Source organism: Eptesicus fuscus, chromosome 8 (genome assembly GCF_027574615.1).
Source record: "Eptesicus fuscus isolate TK198812 chromosome 8, DD_ASM_mEF_20220401, whole genome shotgun sequence".
Taxonomy (NCBI): Eukaryota; Metazoa; Chordata; class Mammalia; order Chiroptera; family Vespertilionidae; genus Eptesicus; species Eptesicus fuscus.
Window position 1 is genome coordinate 66,667,527 of NC_072480.1, and position 14,880 is coordinate 66,682,406.

Here is a 14,880-nt window from a genome sequence, read left to right on the forward strand (position 1 = left end):
AGCATCTCACATAGGAGAGGATCCCAGGAGAACTTTCATAACCGCAATCATTTACCAGATCTCACCCAGGGAAGACAGCCAAATGCTGAATACCCCTTTTCACTAACTTTTCAGCTCTTCAAACTCTTCTCTGACACATGTTTGCATTGGCTAATATGAATCCAGAGAAGTGATCCTGCACTCAGTGACTTCATAGCCTACATAAATAACTGATCTAATTTAATGCATGCATGTTTTTAAATTTACATCCTTACTATCCCTGTCCAGGTCATTATTATCTGATTGAGACTGCAAATGACGCACAGCTGGGATCACATCTGCTCAATTTACTTTGCAAAGTGATTGGCCGACAACCAAATGTGACCCTTAGAATAAATGCTCCTCTGGGGCCGAGAATGGTCTCTGAAGAGCCCTCTTAAGAACTTCAGTCAAAGTGGGAGCCCATCCATCATTCAGCTGAAGTGTCTCAGCCACCATATTCCATAAATAAATTCTAATGAAATAACACAAATGCAGCTGAAGTCCCGCTTAGATATACCATGTCTGCAGCCCATTAAAAGGGGCTTCCTGGCCATGGGCTAAGGGTTCTGAAGAGCTTGATTCTTCAGGGAGGAAGAAATGAAGGCGTGAATGCTAAAACAGTTTGTGAAAAATTACAGAGCTAATCGGCAGTCTTCTTTGAGTCTCAAGGGTTTGCCATCAGAGAATGAGTAATGGACAAGTTAAAAATTCTAGAAACGTATAGTAAGATAAGAGTGAGCAAAACAGCAATATATATTGACATCAGTTTCTAACCATAAAATTAGTTTTTATAAGCTAATGGATTTCATCAGCAGACTGGGTAGTCTAAACAGTGGTTGACTGAGCATAGGCTCAAAATACATCATTCCTTCAGAAAATAAAATCAAGATACTCTAAAATGAAGAATTTTAGACATGAGACCACAAAAGTAAACTGCACTCTACATATTTAGTGTAAAAATATTTCTTTAAACTCCAGTGTATGTATTACTCACCAAATCCCTTTCTACTGCCATCATAATGTTCATTTGTTAATTTTAAGCTAAATGATGGAAAGCAAACAATAATTATAAAAGAAGGAATCATATTCTGCCACATCAAGAAGGGCTGGTGCCATCTGTTCTAGGGAGTAATGATGGAAGGTGCCATGAGCCCCCACACAAACAGAGGGCATGTCTGAAGTCCCCCCTAAGGAGACTTTGCACAAAGTGTCTAACAAGGAGAGACACTGTGACAATATATATTATATACTAGAGGCCTGGTGCACGAAAGTTGTGGAGAGGGTGCAGGCTGGGGTGAGGGACACACACCCTCATGCACCCTCTCCAATCTGGGACCCCTCGAGGGATGTCTGACTGCCTGTTTAGGTCAGATCAGGTCTAAATGGGCAGTCGGACATCCCTCTCACAATCCAGGACTGCTAGCTCCCAACTGCAAGCCTGCCTGCCTTCCTGATTGCCCCTAACCGCTTCTGCCTGCCAACCTGATCACCCCCTAACCACTCCCCTGCCAGCCTGATTGATGCCTAACTGCTCCCCTGCCAGCCTGATTGCCCCTAACTGCCCTCCCCTGCAGGCCTGGTTACCCCTAACTGCTCTCCCCTGCAGGCCAGGTCACCCCCAACTGCCCTCCCCTGCAGGCCTGGTCCCCCCCAACTGCTCTCCCCTGCAGGCCTAGGTCCCCCCCCCCCACTGCCCTTCCCTGCAGGCCCAGTCGCCCCCAACTTCCCTCCTCTGCCGGCCTGGTCACCCCTAACTGCCCTCCCCTGCAGGCTTGATTGCCCCCAACTGCCCTCCCTTTCAGGCCTGGTCCCTCCCAACTGCCCTCCCCTGCTGGCCATCTTGTGGTGGCCATCTTGTGTCCACATGGGGGCAGCCATCTTGTGTGTTGGAGTGATGGTCAATTTGCATACTACTCTTTTATTAAATAGGATAGAGGCCTAGTGCACGGGTGGGGGCCGACTGGTTTGCCCTGAAGGGTGTCCCAGATCAGGGTGGGGGTTCCCTTGGGGCATGGGGAGGCCTGGGCGAGGGGCCTGTGGTGGTTTGCAGGCTGGCCACGCCCCCTGGCAACCCAAGCGAAGGCCCTGGTATCTGGGATTTATTTATCTTCTATAATTGAAATTTTGTAGCCTTGAGCGGAGGCTAGGGCCAGCCAGAGCAGGCGGAAAGCTTGGCTTCCTCCATTGCCGGGGAAACCCAAGCCTCCTGCTCGCTCTGTGGCCGCAGCCATCTTGGTTGGGTTAATTTGCATACTCGCTCCTGATTGGCTGGTGGGCATGGCTTGTGGGCATAGCAGAGGTACGGTCAATTTGCATGCTTCTCTTTTATTAGTGTAGATTGTGTGGTTTATATACTGACTGGGTTAATTCTTCAATTGTATTTCAGTGGCATTTTATGACTATAAGATATTAGGAACTTGTGGGAGAATATTGGGGGAAAAACTAAATTACCCATGATCACTTATCAAGAGATTATTATAAGTAGGTATCATATATCTGTACATGGTTCCAGTCCTTTATGTGTGTATATATGTATTGATAGATAGATAGATAGATAGATAGATAGATAGATAGATAGATGATACATAGATATATAGAGATAGTTTATTTATAAAATGTTCCATATATTACATTTATGTGGGAACGTATTATGGGGGAAACATGGTATTTTGTAGCTACCACCATATATAAGCTTAACTGTTTCACTATTTCTCTAATGTTTAGGTTCCAGTTACCTCTAACTTTTGCTATTAAAATAATACCGCACCAGCAATATTTTAACAAAATGTAAGTGCTATATTTAATCAGTTCAGTTGCCAGGTTTTCTTCTTAATGTCCCAACTGTGAATTATGTATTATATTATCTACTGCACCTCATCAACTTATAATACTAACAAACACTGATTCTTCACTGTGCACCACACACTGTTCTAATAACTTCCCATATATTTGCACATTTTTAAACTCTACAAGAACCTCATGAGATAGAATTATTATCTTTTATCACCTTTAAAGAGAAGAGGAAACTAAGACAATGAGAGAACGCTCTAACTTGCCAAAGTCATGGATAACACAGCAAGAACTGGGCGTTTGAACCCAGGAGTCTGGGTGCCTGAGCTCTACTCTGAATTGGGTAAGGTAAGTACACCATCTCTCCAAAGAACAAGAGCACATGTTTATTAAGCACACTATATTAATATATTTCTCATTTTTAAAAATAGCACATAAGAACGGGAATATTGATGTATTTAGATAATGAACAGTTGTAGAAGGAAAAAATTATACAAAGGAAAATAGACATAGTGACTCATTCCTTTACTGAAACAGCTTTAATCTCCCCAGAAATGACATTTGCCTTACTCCTCTTGTAGAATTACAAAGTGTTGTGCTCATATTTTTTGAGAGAAAGGATGAAAATACAAAGAAGTTCAAGAAGTTAATGATGGATAATTGTGATTTTGATATTCAGAACTATCATGGCAAGCAGGACCTGAGTTGAATCCTTTTATAAAGCAACCACTGAAGAGATATTTACCTCTTTTAGTGCCACATTTCTATCCTTTAAATAAGAATGTTAACCTCTCAATATTATTGTGAGGCTGAAATCAAATGCCCTACATAAAGCAATTAGCATACTAGCCAATGTATGTCAAAGCAATTTTTTTCTTCCATCTGCCTTGCTTCCCTCAAAAAAACAACAACAAATAAATCAAGAGAAAACCCCTCTTAGAAACAACACAGTTTAAAAGTCTGAGCTTTTATAATATAATCACTAACATCTTACTAAGAATAAAATCCTTTGAGAACTCTATTTGAAATGTATTAAGGCTCCACTGAAAAATACTCGGCCATCCCTTTTCCCTGCTGAGCACACAGGTTGCCTTCAGCATCTGCTCCCACACATTACCCTGATTGCTTACAGTTTACATCTACTAGAAACACAGACTTGGGGACGTGATGCAAAGGGCATGGGCCTAAAGCTGAACTCAGTGCTTGATTTAACTTGTCAGGGAGGAAGCTAGCTCTCTACATATTAAAATAACAAACTCAGAATTCATCTGCGTATACTGTGGATGCAGCTCCCTACATATTAAATAATTATTATCATTTCCTTTATTCACTCTGTTCAAACAACAGTCCTGACGTAGGCAATGTGCAGGGAAATAAGCAATTATTTCAGCAGTATCCAGGCATGTCGGCCATTGAAGAATAAATAACACATTTATCTTTAAAAAATCATGTAGCAGGTTGAAAAACCACTGGCACCAGAGTTCCCCTAAGGGAGGGAAGTGTTTTTATTTCAGAAAAGACCTAGATATACTGCAGCAAAACCAAGTGATAACAAGACTGCTCCATGAGGTGTTACTAGCAACTGGAGAGTAGAGGAAGCATCTAGAGAGGAGAGTGGGTAAGTCATCAGTGAGAGTGGAAGGCGCTGTGGACATTAGCATAAGAGAAGGTTTGGTCAGGTAGAAGAGGAAGTTGGTAAAAAAAAAAAAGAATTCAAGTGGCAGGTGATTTGAGGCATTCAGTTATTAACTAAATCAGAGTTTGGTTCTGTAAGGTAAAAACTCCTTCATCCCTGAAAACCTTCAGTAAAGCCATTTTACACAACATTCAATGCCTTCTTTGAATGGTGGTTTTGGTTTAATTTTTGAGTATGCATGGCACACAGAAATTAGAATAGCTCCAGGAGCTGAGATTAAAATGAGATCCAGAGCTCAAAAGAAATATGAAAACAGATTTAGGGTGAACATGAGCACATGAGCCCCTGGAAAGTAACAGGATTTGGGGGAGGACACTGAACTTCCTATAGAGTATACTAATAGAGTAGAGAGTCTGAGTCAACTCTCTGTAAATTTCCAAGGGACCTAACACCATGGTTGCTTGAATGCATAGAAGCAATCTACAGTCTGAAAACATAAAAGGAACCAGACAAAGAAGCCAGTTCCAAGGTGCTTGAAAACCTGAATTTAGATTCTAATTAGAGCTTTCTATTCTGTTTTCTAAAAGTTTGAGATGTCAAGAATAATATCTTGCCGAAACCGGTTTGGCTCAGTGGATAGAGCGTCGGCCTGCGCACTGAGGGGTCCCAGGTTCGATTCCGGTCAAGGGCATGTACCTTGGTTGTGGGCACATCCCCAGCAGGGGATGTGCAGGAGGCAGCTGATCAATGTTTCTCTCTCATCGATGTTTCTAACTCTCTATCCCTCTCCCTTCCTCTCTGTAAAAAATCAATAAAATATATTTAAAAAATAAAAAAGAATAATATCTTCACAAAGGTAAATATAAATGGAAAAGCATTCTAAATAAAATCAAGTTATGTTTTGATGAAAATTAAAGCAGTCCTATTATTAGCTGTAAGTAGAGTAATATCAAAACTGAGTTTCCAAAACTGTAGGCTCAGCGTGTGCTCAGAAAGCAGAAAGTGGTGCCCAATGGTTCTGCCACTCTTCCTGTAACACTTTATGGGTTTAGAAAGGTCCAATGGCCCTCTCCCTGAAAACCTTACTCAGCAGCCCAGCAAAGTGAGCATGTTCCTAGACTATCCTTATCTCTCTCCTCCCAGTTACCCATTCATCAAAGCAGAGCAAACAAATCCTCACCCTTATATTCCTCTGACATCACCTACCCCATCACGGTCACCAACAACCTCCTAATTACCCAAACTAACAATATTCCCTTTGTCCCCATGTCATTCCTCTGTCCCTCAGTACTAGAACATTGAACATAGCCTTGTCATAAGACTATCCGCCCCACCTTGGAATCCTTGACTCTGTTTTTCCTATTCACCCCATTATTACTCTGATCCAAACTTCTCATTCTACAATTCTTCCACAAGTGCCTCAGTTTGTGTTTCTAAGATCTTATCTTCTGTTTGTCTGTTTATTCTTCAGACATTCCATGCTTCAACTACCATTGAAAATGATCCCTAAACTTACTTATCCATGTTTCTCATCTCTCCCAGCTTCAAACCCATGAAGCATGCTACACAGATGCATCAAAATATCTCACCAAATATCTATCTGTATGTCTCAACTAGTGGAGGCAACAAGGGATAACCTTGTCAGGATTTATGCTTCTCCCATCAGGCACCTCTCACAACTAAACCAAAGGGGAAAAAAATCACATATTTGCAATGTAAATGCAGTACCTTCTTCTAGCTATATAATAACCAAAAAGCCCCACCCATACATAAATTCAGAAGACACCATGGATCCTAATCTTGCTCCTCCTCCTAACCCTTTCTCCGTAAAGGTCATCACATAAGGACCTGAGCAACCTTTTACTAGGAAATTATTTCATCTGTCTTAATATCATAGTTAGCTGAATACCTATAACTATAATTGATTTTCTTCTCCTGCCAAAGAAATGTATCTTTACCTCTACAATACTTAGAGCTCCCTAACAATATGTTGAATTGAATGGCTCTCTAGACCAAAACTTCCTTGTATGCACATCTACCCTCAATGTACCACCTTCAACATATATCTTACATTCAGCCACCTTTGTCTTTCCACTACTTGACCATCCTTGAAATTCTTTTAGTCATCTTTTTATTCCAAGCATCAGACACAATTCCTAGCACTCTGCAGGCACTCAATAATCATTTGATCAATGAATAAATGAGACTCTTTTGAAGCTACACAAATGAACTGAAATCTTTTGAGGATAGATGATAAAAAAAAGTTCGCAACAGAGAATAAAGTCATCTTTGAAGTTGAATCTAAGAATCTAAAAATTCAAAGACTTTTCTACATTTCCCTGGCATGTTATTATAGCTCTACCACTTTGAAACGAGGATTTTGTTTTATCTAGCTTTATTTCCTTCCGTTATGATCAGAAAAGACTGCTAAAGTATTTGTGTTCACGTAAGCCTGAAAACTGGAGCCTATTGCAAACTCATGAAAACAATCTGCCATGATTATCCTTATATTCTCAACAATTAACAGGAAAACTGATTCAAAGTTCAAAGCTCAATTCAAACTAATTCAGCTTTTTACTAACTTGAAAATGAAGACTAAGATATTTACTTACCTCTTTTACTATTCCATAATAATAAAGAATAAAAACAAATGAAGTATCAGAAAGAGAAACTAAGAAAACTTTCACATATATAATTGTAATAAAAAAAAAAGTACCCAGGAATAAATTTAACCAAGGAGGCAAAGAACCTGTACTCTGAAAATTATAGGCACTAAAGGAAAAAAAAAAAAAAACGAAGAAGATACAAATAAATGGAAGCATATATTGAGTTCATGGATAGAAAAAAGTTTTCATTAAAATATACATGCTACCCAAAGCAATCTATAGATTCAATGCAATGGCTATCAAAATACCAATGATATATTTCATAGAACTCGAACAAATATTCCAAAAATTTATATGGAATCACAAAATACCCCAGATAGCCTCAGAAATCTTGAGAAAGAAGAACAAACTTGGAGGTATCACACTACCTGATATAAAACTGTACTACAAAGCCATAGTAATCAAGACAGCATGGTACTGGCATAAAAACAGACATATGTATAGACCAATAGAACAGAATAGAGCCCAGAAACAAACCCACACCTTTATGGTCAATTAATATTTGATAAAGGAGGCAAGAACATACAATGGAGTAAAGACAGTGTATTCAATAAATGGTGTTGAAAAAATTGGACAGATACATACAAAAAAAATGAAACTAGACCGCCAATTTAAACCATACACAAGAATAAACTCAAAATGGATTAAAGACTTAAATGTAAGACTTAAAAACATAAAAATCCTAAAAGAAAACATAGGCAGTAAAATCTCAGACATTTCTCATATTTTTTTCTAATATATCTCCCTGGGCAAGGAAAACAAAAAAAAATAAACAAATGGGATTACATAACACTAACAAATTTTTGCACAGCAGAGGAAACCATCAACAAGATGAAAAGACAACACACTGAATGGAACAACATATTTGCCATGATATATTTGATAAATGATTATTCTCCAATTTTTATAAAGAACTCAACTCAACACAAAAAAAAAACACAAATAAATAAATCCGATTAAAAATGAGCAAAGGAACTGAGCAGACATTTCTCCAAAGAGGACATAGAGATGACCAATAGGCGTATGAAAAGATGCTCAATATCACTAACCATCGGAGAAATGCAAATTGAAACCACAATGAGATATCACCTCACACCTGTCAGAATGGCTGTCATCAATAAATCAACAAACAACAAGTGTTGATGAGGATGTGGAGAAAAGGGTATCCTGTTGGTGGGAATGCAGATTGGTGCAGCCACTGTGGAAAACTGTACAGAGTTTCCTCAAAAAAATTAAAAATGGAACTGACTTATGACTCAGCAATTCCACTTCTGGGAATTTATCCAAAGAAACCCGAAACTCTAATTCGAAAGAATATATGCACCCCTATGTTCATTGCAGCATTATTTACAATAGCCAAGATTTGGAAGCAGCCCAAGTGCTCATCAGTAGATGAGTGGATAAAAAAGCTGTGGTACACTTATACCAAGGAATACTACTCAGACATAAAAAAGAAGGAAATCTTACTCGTGACAGCATGAATGGCCTTCAAGAGTATTATACTAAGTGAAATAACTCTGTCAGAGAAAGACAAGTACCATATGATGTCACTTACTTGTGGAATCTAATATACAAACAAAAACAAAAAACAACAAAAACAGTCTCATAGATATAATAGAGAACAGAATGATAGTTGGTGGGAGGGTTAGGGTACTAGGTAAAATAGGTGAAGGAGTAAGCAAAAAATAAAAACTCATATATAGACATCAGTATGATGATTATCAGAGAGAAGGATGGTGGGAGAGATAGAAGAGGATAAAGGGGGGCTAAATGGTAATGAAGGAGATCAGACTGTGGGTGGTGAACACCCAATATAATATACAGGTGACGTATTAAAAATTTATACACTTAAAACCTATTTAATGAACCAATGTAACACAAATAAATTTAATAAGTATTTTTTTTAATTTGTTAAGTACTTTGAGCCCCTGGCCAGGTACCCTCAGTAAAAGCATCATCCCGATACACCAAGGTTGCAGGTTCGAGCTCTGGTCAGGGCACATACAAGAAGCAACCAATGAATGCATCAATAAACAGAACAAATCAACACTTCTCTCTCACATGTGTGCTCTTTCTCCCTTTCTCTCTCTAAAATCAATCAGTAAATAATTTTTTATTAAAAAAGTACTTTGAATCCCTCAGAAGAAAAGTATTATTCTCATAAATTTAAAATCAACTCATAACACAAAAATAAGAACTCTTTGCTTATTTCTGGAGTAAAATATATTTCTATCATTTTATATATCTGTACAGGTGGTATCTTTTCTCACTTGTAAAAGTGTGTATCCTTCAACATTTTTCCCTGCACTCTGAATTTGTCACTTTTCTTTTTCAATTGCAGTACCAATAAGTACCAAGGTTAGCCAATAAAAGCCTGAGCATCACAGGATGTTATTAAACTAATTTCTGGTCCTTTGGCCTTACAAATCTTCAACACCAGATTAGAAGAGATTGAGTCAAAAAAAAAAAAAAAAGAAGAAGAAGAAGAAAAGAAAAGGCCTGGGGTGGGGTGGAAAGCAGGTGGAGGAGGGCAATGGGGGACATCTACAATACTCTCAACAATAAAGATTTTTAAAAAACACCTACACACATAGTATTACTAGAATTACATTACCAATTACAATTTGTTCATCACTCCTTGAGTGTGTGTGGTCTCTTTTAATCCTTATAAAGAATTACACATAAAGTGATGATGTTGAGCCTGCCTACCATCCTTTCTACATCACCTTATACAACATTCATGTATTTAACCTTTGACCCAGCACTCACCAGACACCTATTTTAATGTTGTGATAATCTGCTTAATGTCTTTCTAGCCAATTACAAACCCACTGACAAACTTTTTTGCTAGTCAGATATTAAATATTTTTATATATTTTTACTGATTTCTGAGAGGGAGAGGGAGAGATAGATAGAAACATCAATGATGAGAGAGAATCATTGATCAGCCGCCTCCTATATGCCTCACACTGGGGATCAAGCTTGCAACCCGAGCATGTGCCCTGACCAGGAATCGAACCATGACCTCCTGGTTCATAGTTCAACACTCAACCACTGAGCCATGTCGAAAGGCAGATATTAAATATTTTAAACTTCATGGACCAAAAGCTCTCTAATTATACAAGCTAGTCACTGTAATGTTAAAACTGCCACAAGCAATATATAAATGAATGAGTGTGACTATGTTCCAATAAACTTTATTTCAATATCCTTACACCTAAATTTGTATTTCACATAATTTTTCACATATCACAAAATATTAGTCATCTTTTTATTTTTTTTCAATCATAGCTTGTGAGTGGTACAAAAACAGTTGGCAGTGGATTTGACCCATAGGTCATAGTTTGCTGACCTCTGCATTAGACTATACAGCCCATAAGAACAGATTCTGTATCACCTTTCATTGGCCAACACAGGTTCAGGCTTTGAACAGCTCTCTGCACACTACTGGTGCTCAACATGTGTTTATTAGCTAAATCACTGCTGAATGACTTATGGTTCTCTGAACACCAAGGTTAACTTGTTTAGGCATAAGAGAATTTTTTCTCTTCCTCTTTCTCTAGGACTCTAATGAGGACAAAATACGCTAGTCTTAAAGGGTTAAATCATTTCCATTAAGTTCAGGATATTTATAAAGTGACTTAATTGTCAAAGGAAAGTTCAGTAAAATTGGAATAGGCCACATGGCACGTTATTAAAATTGTAACAGCTGCTCCCTTCCCAGCCCAGCCTCTGGATGCAATAGTCAACCACCTTAAGGCTCAGAGGAACATCTCATCTTTGGCTCTCTGGACTTGATCTACTTTGTTATGATGCCAACTACTAATTTTTCCATTAAATTATTGTGCTGTGCATGAGCCCAGCCTCAATGTAGCATCATGTCCCTCTGCATATACAAGACCTGGCTGTAGTCTTGAACTATGTCTGAGTGAGTGATTAGATACAACCTTGAGCTAGATCCAAGGCCATGTCACCCTTGTCTTGCAGTTTTACTGCCTTGTCCTTGCACATCCTTTTTTATATCACGTAATTGTTTCACCCTGTGCCGTTGTCATTGGCCCTTGCCAGAGCAACTCTACCCTAGAGATGGCATATCTGCAGCAAATAATAACCCTGTCTTGGTGAGAGCTAGATGCCCCACAGCCCTATGCAAACCTCTATAGTTTATAATTGTCCTTTAGTGGAACATACAATGTTTCAAAAATCATATAAGCTATATAACCAATAACATCCTAGAAAACCATGTTATTCTTTTACACTTTGTATAATTTTAACATAAATTTTTTAAAAGTGAAACAAATAGATCATTAAAATTAAGCAAAATACTTATTTAAGCTGAATGTTTCTTGTGCCATGACTATAAAAGCAAAAAAAAAAAATACTGTTGCTAAAAAGAGTAATTAATACAGATTCTCTAACTTTTTAGCTACAAACTGTTGAAATTATTTAACTACCAAGTAACTCAAAATGACCTTCTGAATTCTCTTCATACCCATGTGAACTATCATTGACATTTAAAATTAAACATGTTCTTCTTTTCAAATTAACAAATTTTAAATACTACCTTGGATATTTCATACACTGAGTTTGACCCTACCCTTCATAGGAGAGAAGCTGTATTTACAGTTCTCAGTAAATGCAGAGAAAGGAACTTGCTAACGTGTTCAGGTCTGGGAGAAAAAAGTCGGGCCCTAACCGGTTTGGCTCAGAGGATAGAGCATCGGCCTGCAGACTGAAGGGTCCCAGGTTCAATTCCAGTCAAGGGCATGTACCTTGGTTGCGGGCACATCCCCAATAGGGGGTGTGCAGGAGGCAGCTGATTGATGTTTCTCTCTCATTGATGTTTATAACTCTCTATCCCTCTCCCTTCCTCTCTGTAAAAAATCAATAAAATATTTAAAAAAAAAAAAAAGTCGGGAAGGTTGCACCATGATGCTAAGAGTAGCATAATGGAGCTTATTTCTTCCCTGTCTCAAGGATTTGTTATTTATTCATCAAAGTAAATACATAAACATAAATTAAAACAGATAGATTGAGAAGTAAAACTTTTTAGGACCAGATGATCACCATCACAAGCTAAGGGACCCGCATGATATCAAGCTACACTGGAGAAACTGAGGGCAGAATTTCAAGGACATAATCTGAATTAAATACGATCCTATGAATGAGACTGGCAAAAAATGACAGAGCACAGAAAAAAAATTTAGCAATTACAGTGCACTTCAAAAGATTCAACAGGTCCCTGGGCAGTCTCCTCCCATAGTCTGGTTTGGACCACCACGTAGGGGATTGGAAGGCCCCAGGCCACCCCTGCTGCTTGCCTACATGCAGCCCACTCAGCCTTCTTTGATCATCCCTTGGAAGCACTTAGAAGAGGAAGAAATGTTTCAGAGTGGCTCCAATGAGTCAGCACAGTAATGCTGACTCTACAGTTACATGATTTAGAGCCAGCCTGGCTTGTTGACCCGGGGCCCTTTTGCCCAATTGCAAATGCTGCAAAATGGCCAGCTGACCAGAGCCAGTGCAAATTTATTCCTCTGGCTTGCATTTAACTATTAACCAAAAAATCAGTGATCAATTCTACTAGTAAGTTATCCCTCCCATTTTTAATTCTTTCCTCACACCAGAAATTTGTTAACAGACTTCTGAAAATGGCTTGATCATATTCTACTAATAGAAGCCCAAATCCTGTGGGGCTTTGTTATTGTTAATAAAAGGGCTGCTTTTCGTGAATTTAAATGAATTGACAAAAACTCACAGGGTTTTAAAGAAGACAAATTTTACCTGCCAAGCATTTTCTAATATAAACTCCAGAGCAAAATAAATATGGAAATTTCTAAGTATTTTCAAAGCAAGATATGTAAATACATTATTCTTCTTCAGGGTAAATCTTTCATGTTATTATCTTCCAGAATTTCAAGTATAACAGTAAAATGTGATATCAGTATCTTAAACAGTTTCCAGAGATAAGACTAGATTATTATTTTTTAAAAGAGGCATGTATCAGCTTGTTGTGGTCTTTCATATATAAAGTATTTACTACAACATCAGACACCTACCAGGTACTCAATAAACATGAATTCTTTGCTTTCCTTTTAAGGCTTTGTAAGACTGTGATTTCCAAGTCAAAAGTTAGCAAAACATTATACACCAGACAAAAAAAAAATCATTCACCTGCAATGGGCTTGAGATTCAGCAGGATAAGAAACAATATGAACACATTTTTTTCAAAATGTGGAGTTAACCCCTGTAATGAACAGCAGGGCGGGGAAGAGGCAAGGGGTGGTTTGGGCATCTCTCTGAAATGCAGTAAACCATAATAGTGGCCCCAATTTCTTTCCAGCTGATATTTGTAACATTTGGCCCATCGGTTAAACTGAAGTCATCATTCTGTGCAGGAACCACAGATTTAAGGAGCCCTTGACACGTATTCATCAAACTCAGGTGAAAATTACCTTTGCCCAATTCCAACCCTTTGCTAGTGTTCTCTCTGTGGTCGGTAAAGAAGGGGAGTAAGATTATCACCCCCAGTTTTCAGGCAGTAGAAAAAGAATCAGAAAATTGCAGTCTTCTTGCTAATCCCACCTTCCCATCTCTGGTAGCCACCCCTCCGTCTTTACCCACAAATCAATAGGCTGTGTGTTAATCTCTCCAGAAAGTGAGAGGTCAGCTTTCAAAATGTCACTGAAGGCTCTTTCTTCTTAGCCACGACATGTTTTGGCATCTCAGCAGCTGGCTACCAAACCTCACTTTGTAAAATGAATTTACTTATGAGAATTTTGCTGATAGTTTCAGGCTCAACACTCTCAATATCAGAAAATGACAAATCTCATTTATTGAATTTATTTTCTGTCTTCCTTTCGAAAAGCAGGCCTTCCCTTGTTGCTACCATGAGTACTGCATTTGTCCTGATCAACATTTTAACATAAAGGGGCTATATCTAAGGCAAATGTAGGCTACACATCTCATTTCATGGTTCTCTGCTGAGGGTATTACTTATTTCCAGATGTGAAACTAGTTTGCCCTTTAATGTAATCAGAGGCTGAAAAAAGATGACACTTGAAAGCCATTTGGGAGAAGAGAAGAGGAGGGGAGCAAGGCCTCTGAGTTGTTATTTATAATGCAGTGCTGAATTTCACATGACCTTCAGAAACAAAGAATCGCATGTTTTACAACATTTTACCAAGCCATCATTTTCTAATAAATCTCCTTTTGTTTTGCATTCCCTTTGCTGTATAAAATGCAAAAAAGAAAAGAACAATGGCTGGAAACTCTGTCTCGGTGATTTGAAGAGCTCTCACTTGCATGCTGAGAAGTGTTACAATGAATATTTTTGGCCTCAGCTGCTGATAGCAGCTTGGTGTTAGCAGCATTTGATTCAAATGTCATCTGATACAGTAATACACAAATTGAGTGCACAGAGGGGGAAAATCATACAACCTGTCATAGGTACAGCAATTTTTCATGAGCATTTGGAGAGAAATATAGAAGGAGAAACCTAAAAACTGAAATATAAAAAAAAAAAAACACTCCACGAATACCAGGAAAAGAAATTATTAACAATGTAGAAACAGCAATTTTTATGTTATCATAACACAAGTGGTTTCTTTAAATCAAAATCTTATGGCATAAATCTATGAATGATCTGGTATAACTGAAATACTTAAGTCAATGAGAAAATATATTTGTTCAAATATGATCAAACACTTCTATTAAGTTTTAACAATTACTTTTCTTAAAATAATAGTTATTTTTTCTACTGCTTAA

The 14,880-nt window shown here is 38.1% G+C and overlaps 1 protein-coding gene and 1 pseudogene across 2 annotated transcripts in view; one reads left to right on the top strand and one right to left on the bottom strand.

The window, feature by feature from the left end:
• FGF14 (fibroblast growth factor 14) overlaps positions 1-14,880 on the bottom strand; it is a 570,035-nt gene that overhangs the window by 442,132 nt on the left and 113,023 nt on the right. The window lies entirely within an intron of this gene.
• Positions 1-14,880, top strand: part of LOC129150077 (MARCKS-related protein-like) — a 139,781-nt pseudogene that overhangs the window by 19,256 nt on the left and 105,645 nt on the right.